The sequence below is a fragment of the Eulemur rufifrons genome, chromosome 8, assembly GCF_041146395.1.
Source record: "Eulemur rufifrons isolate Redbay chromosome 8, OSU_ERuf_1, whole genome shotgun sequence".
NCBI classification, from domain to species: Eukaryota; Metazoa; Chordata; class Mammalia; order Primates; family Lemuridae; genus Eulemur; species Eulemur rufifrons.
The window spans coordinates 86987652-86993651 of record NC_090990.1 but is presented as its reverse complement, the minus strand read 5'-3'; the positions used below and the strand labels follow the sequence as shown (position 1 = coordinate 86993651).

At 53.9% G+C, this 6000-nt stretch overlaps 1 pseudogene; it reads right to left on the bottom strand.

Annotated features, from left to right (window-relative positions):
- Positions 1-294: 294 nt before the first annotated feature.
- Positions 295-6000, bottom strand: part of LOC138390315 (small ribosomal subunit protein uS2-like) — a 40754-nt pseudogene continuing 35048 nt past the window's right edge.

The following is a 6000-nucleotide window of genomic DNA, read 5'->3' as shown; positions in this document are numbered from 1 at the left end:
TGGAGGCAGCTGTGGAACAGGTCAGTTTGCTGAAGGCTGCCTGGGGTGGCAGAAAGAGTGGAGGAAGGAGCCCAGACCCGCCCTGCCACTTCCCGCTTCTGTGACTGGCAGGCGGCTGCTCTTCCCGAGCCTCAGGGTTTAGCTATAAAGCGGTTGAGGGGAACGTACAGCCTGTAGCACAGCGCCTGCTACGTAGGAAGCGCTCAATACAGGACAAGATGCCGAGGCCAAGACACCCGCTCCTCTGTCGCAATCTTTTCAGGCCATAAAGACACCACGTGCCAGTGTACTGGGTCACAGCTGCACCCGGAAGAAGGCAGGAGGCTCCGAGCGGCTGCCGAGCAGACCTGGACAGGGGCGGTGCAGCCAGAAGGCGGCCGGTAGGTGGGCTGGCGCCACCTGCAGTCGGTTAGAGGGATGTGAGGAAGGAGACCTGACTCCCAGCTTCCGAGCTGGTGGAATAATGACATAGTGTAGCAGGGACCCCAGTCTGGCTTAAGCTGGGAACTTTTTTCCTGATGATGGAAATGTTTTCACGTTTGCAGCTAGCCAGCTGGCCTCTGTCCATCCGACGATCCTGATTTTGCTGTTGGCACCCACGCCGCCGCAATCTAGCCTGTGTCTTCTCTCCATCAGGCCCAGGTGGGGTGCAGCACTTCCCTGGAACTTGGCCAACCTGGCGCCTGTTCCCTGATGGACACCTACATGGCGCTGGCCTCAGGTTTCTTCATGGCCCACCCTGTGGCTGGAGACACTGTGTTTGCATCAAGGTGGTCTTGAAGATAGTGTCCTGAAGGCACTTGGGGTGTCTTGGGTCCCTGAAAATGGGTGACACACGGATCTCTTTTTCTCTTGTGGCTATAGACACTTTCAAGCCTTCAAAGCCTTTGCCTCGGCTTCAGCCTGGGGAGAGACAGAGGTTTCTTCCTGCTTTCAGCACCATATCCAATAGAAGTGTCTTAGTCGACTGGAGGCGCAGTGTGGCAGCCCCATCAGAAGCTGGTCTTTGGTGGAGAGGGGATGTTGGCAAAGGACGGAGGGCTTCTGTGGGGACAGGAGGGGAGGGGAGAGACTATTTCAGACCCTGTTCCCTCGGCCCAGCCCCACACCTAAGGAGATGGAAAGGAGTCTGCAGTGGAAGCAGAAGTTGCTGTTTTCCCAGGGACCTCTGTGAGGAGGTGGCAAACGTACCCTCAAAGGCCCCACAGCGGTGGCCGCGTTAGCACCACCCTCCAGCAGCTGCAGTGCATTGGCAGTGGGGGGCAGCAGGCGAGAGCTTGAGAAGGTGCCGCACAAGCCCACGTGAGACTTCTCGGGGCCTCCGAGATAGGTCTGGAAAGGCTGCGAGGAGAGGTCTGGAGACTCGGCAAGCAAAGCCCGCACGAATGCAGAGAGTGGCTCCTCCGGCACCGCAGGCTTTCGAGGCCTGGGAACCTCCAGGGAGCATCTCCCATGGGGGTCCTCCCTCTGTTTCACACCTGAGGACCCAATGAAGCCTAACAGCAGTTCCAGGGAAAAAGCAAATTCATGAATTTCTTTCTAATCTGCACTAGACAAGTTCATTAACTGGTCACTTGTTCTCTTTTTAAGCCATGCTTCAATCCCAGGCATTAACAGTCTTTAATAAGTTGTTAATATAAAGGTGGTTGAACCTCACAATTCTGACGGTGTATACCAGGGAACCAAGCCACAGACAACACTTAAATTTGTAGACACTTGAGAGTTAGACCGACAGGCCTTCCTGCCTCTACCCATGGACCATCTAATGGCGCTTTGCCTGGACCTGTCGCCACTAGAATCCTCGCCCATCCCCTTGTCTTGCTGTGTTACACCAGCAGTGTGGCTGCTCCAGAGTGATTCTCTGGCTATACTGTCCCCTGCCAATCTCTTACTGGAACTGGAGATCTGATATATGATTCAAGAAACTGACAAAAAGGCCTCGTGTCCAGTCAAGGCTTTGATGTCCAGTTCCTGCCTAGACTTTTGCCCCAATTCCCAGAATCCCCCGGGGATCGTCTGCAGGCTTCTGGTCTGATAAGCATTGGATTTCCCTGACAGGGGAACTGCAGACTGCTGGTGGCTTCAGGGACAGCCACAGTCACATCAGACACCAAGATAAGCACACACGGAACATCTAAACTTTGGGAATCAAATTACAAATGAAGAATAATTAGCACATTCCTAACTGCTCTTTCCTACTGTGAGCACCAGGCACATACACAAAGTGCCTGTATCACACACGTGAGCCCCACTCTCAGACAGGAGAGGGGGCGTCTCTCTCCACCAGCCGGTGGAGCAGCCAGATGTTTATAAATCAAGTCAGGAGAAAAGGAAAGAGCTGTGACCAAATCTAACCTACTTAACATTTCAAGCATGTCTCTCTTTGTGGTTATTGTCTTATCAAAGATTTATATCTGTCTCATAAGTATCTTTAAATCCTTGGTCTCTTGTGAGGCCTAAAGCCAAGAATTGACATTTCTTCAATGTAAATAGGAAATATTACACAATGAATTGAGGTCGGTTTTTTTTTTTTTTAAAAATTGCTTTCTTGACTTTTAACCCTGCAGTCTTGCTGACTATTTAATTCTACTTGCAACTGCTCAAGAACAAGCCTGTGATATCTTCAATATGACACTGGGCTTTAAAACAAACCATCCACCCCTCCAAATAGTGGCCCAGGTCTGCTGATGCCAAGTCACAAACAGACCCCACAGTTGCTAGGGGAAGGAGGTTGGATCTCAGTGACGGTCACAGGGATGGCGGTGTGTGTGGCAGTCCCCTGCCTGTAGGAGAGCCCAGCCCCAGCTCTCTAGCTGGCCAGGCACCAGGCCTTGGCAGACCTTCCCCAGGGAAACAGGCAGTGATGGGAGTGGGGTCCCCCGCCAGCTCCCCAGCACACATTAGGCCCACACTATCTTCCGGCTGGTTCTACTGTGACGGATCGCCATCCTTCCTTGAACAGTCACGCTGTGCGGGTTTACACACAGTACCTCTCCTGAGGCTCACCAGACCCGAGCGATGAGGCAGGCTCCGAGGCCTGGAGGGGTGGGGTCCTGCTGAGGTAGCAGAGCTCTACGGCCACAGGCCACTCTGGCTCTGCAGCCCCACACAGCCCCGCCAAGGCGCTGGCCCCACATCTGTGGGGTGGAGCTGGAGTCCCGTGGGGGGCCTGGGGCTCAGTGTGTGGTGTGTGTGGCAGAGGACCAGGATGAGGGGAGGGGGGCTGAGGAAACGGGAGGGAGAGGGCAGCGGTGAGGACCACTTACACCCTCTCCGCCTTGCTTTTCCTCTCCTCATTCAGTCCTCCCTTGTCCCTTTCAGCTGCTGACCCTGCCTTCTGGGACTCTGGGGGCTGGGGAGGGCCCCCGGACCCCAGGCACTGGCCACAGGGCTGGAATGGCACAAAGACACACCCATCACCCCCAGCTCACAGGGGACAGAGACCACCTAGAACATGCAGACAGCAGGTCCAGGCCTGGAGCAGAGGATTCCAGAAACATTGATGGGGCGGCTAGAGAGTGTATCTGTGTGTGAGAGAGTGTGAGTGTGTGACGGTGTGAGTGTGTGAGTGTAGTGTGTGTGTGTCTGTGTAGGGGCGTATCAGCTCCTTCGCGCCAAGCTCACCTAAGGTTACCTTACATACGGAGCTCCGGGTGCATTGGATTCGCCGTACACACGTAGGCGTTCGGCATGCACACCATTCACAGAGAGCGCAGGGTGAGAGGTACCTACAGACAAGAGTATGAGGAGACACATCTGCGTCTGCTTTTCTGGGCATCCTCCCCGCACCTTTTCTCCTCGGGATCCATCTTTCCAAACAGTGAAGCTGTTCAGATTTCTGCGCCTTACTGAAGGGCAGTCTCCTGTGTACTTTATCTGTAAGCTCAGTAGACGTCAAGCTCCCCAGGGCAGGGGCTGTGTCTGTCCTTACACTGTCCCTCCAGTTGCATCCTTCGCACCACGTCCTGTCCTCTTCCCTCCCTGCCCCGTCCCCCGGGCCCCCAGCTTTCCTTCCCCACAGGTTCCCGGATGGTGATTTTATCTTCTCTCCTTGGCCTTGTCCCTGCTCCTGGGCTCCAGGGTAACTTGGGAGGAGTGGGAAGAGAGGCAGAGACCTTGTGTTTCCGTTCAGTGTCCAGCGCGCTGGGCGCTGAGCCACAAGCCTCAGGAGCGGGCATCTGGGAGCTTTAGGGCTACTGAGAGGAGGGGTTGTTTCTGGATCAGAGGAGAGAGAGCTGCTGAGGCCGGTGGAGGGTATTTATAGAGCCAACCTTGGAGAGCCAGGATGCTCACATCCCTGGAACCTTCCCCCACTTAGAAGTTTCTAAAGATAGATCAATGTGGCATCTGGTATGAGACAAGGTACACTAATTCTTCTTAAATCCACCAAGAATTTTCTTCTAATAGATGCCGACAAGTTTTCTCAGTGCAACTTCCCCTTTTTCCCCTCACCACACCCCTCTGCCGTGCCATAGTCTTGGGCACTGGTGGGTAACCGCCCACCACCTGGGACACTAGGGGAGCAGGCAGGGGAGCGACCTGCTCAGGGTCACCCAGCATCTCTGTGCTGGCACCCAATCAAAGCCAGAATCAGCAGCATGTGGAAGAAAGGGGGAGGCAACAAGCGTCTTTGAAAGCCTGTGCATGCCAGCACTGTGCCAGGTGCCACGGACCAAGTCGCTGAATCCTTGCACCATCTCTGTGAGGTAGGTGTAATCATGCCCATTTTACAGATGGAGAAACTAAGACTCAGGGACTTGCCTAACTGCTCTAAACTGGTGGAGCTAAGATGCTACTCACCCAGCTCAGCCTAAGAGATTGGAGGGAAAGGTAGGAGAATAGTGATACTTGTCCTCTAATTTCAGATGGGCGTTTAGAATTATTATCCCCAAAGCTATTGGGTTTTCAGGCTATCTTTTGGTGCCTGCTGTGTGACTGCTATTCTCTCTCACTTTTTGCCCTGAAATCAGAACAATTTCTACAAATCAGGCACAGCTTCTGGGGGTGACAGATTCTCCTCTTACACCAAAGGTGGGCCCCGTCTTAGATATCTTATGAAATGCCCATCTCCCGCTACCTATCCATCCCTCTGGGCTAAGTGAGGAAATAAAGTGAATGGGTGGGTATTTGCTGAGCACCTATCAAGTGCCAGTGACCATCTCTACCTCATGAAATCCAACACATTATTCTGTCCTATCTCACCATCACAGCAACCTTACAGAGAAGTGTTTTCCGCCCTGTTCACAGATGAGGAAACTCAGGCTGGGAGAAACTAAGTCACTTGCTCCATGTCCCACAGGGTGCGCCTATTGAGCCTATCGACTTCCTGACTCCGGCTGCATCTGGACGCAGCGATCAAATTCCATCTGGTGTTTTTGCTGTCTTTCCATCGACTGCTCCACATCTGACAGCATCACGTGTGCAGCGGGTAATGGGAGTTGATGGTGAAGGTGACCCCAGCTCATTCGAGCCACAGCCCTCGCCCTGTCCCGGACCACACACTGCTTCTGAGTCAGGCTTGTAGGGGGCATCATACGCCTCAGTGTTTGAACTTGAACTGGGTGGTGTGGGCTGCCAGAGCCCTGCCCCTCTCCGGCTCTGGGGAGCTCCTCTTGAGGCCTTGGCAACCCGACCTCTAGGCACTGGTGGGCAGGTCTTGGCACTTTTCCTGAGAAGGCAGGAGCAAGAGGCAGCATGGCAGGACCAGCCTATGGGAAAGGGAGCCTGTCATCTGCAGCATCCCAGCTGAGAACATCCTCACCTGTCCTTTCTAATAACTCTTCCTGAAGGGCCTGTCTGCAGCCCCTACTTCTGGAAAACTCATTTCTGTCTCAACCTACCACAGCATGTGTTGTGTGCTCTACACGTTCTGGAACTACAAAGTCAATGAACTTTAGAGTACACAGTGCAACCTCCTAGCCAGTTCTGGAATTCCTTCTCCACCTTCCCCACTGTATCCACGCTCTGCGTGGTTCTCTACCTCTCAAGGTAGCCCATTCC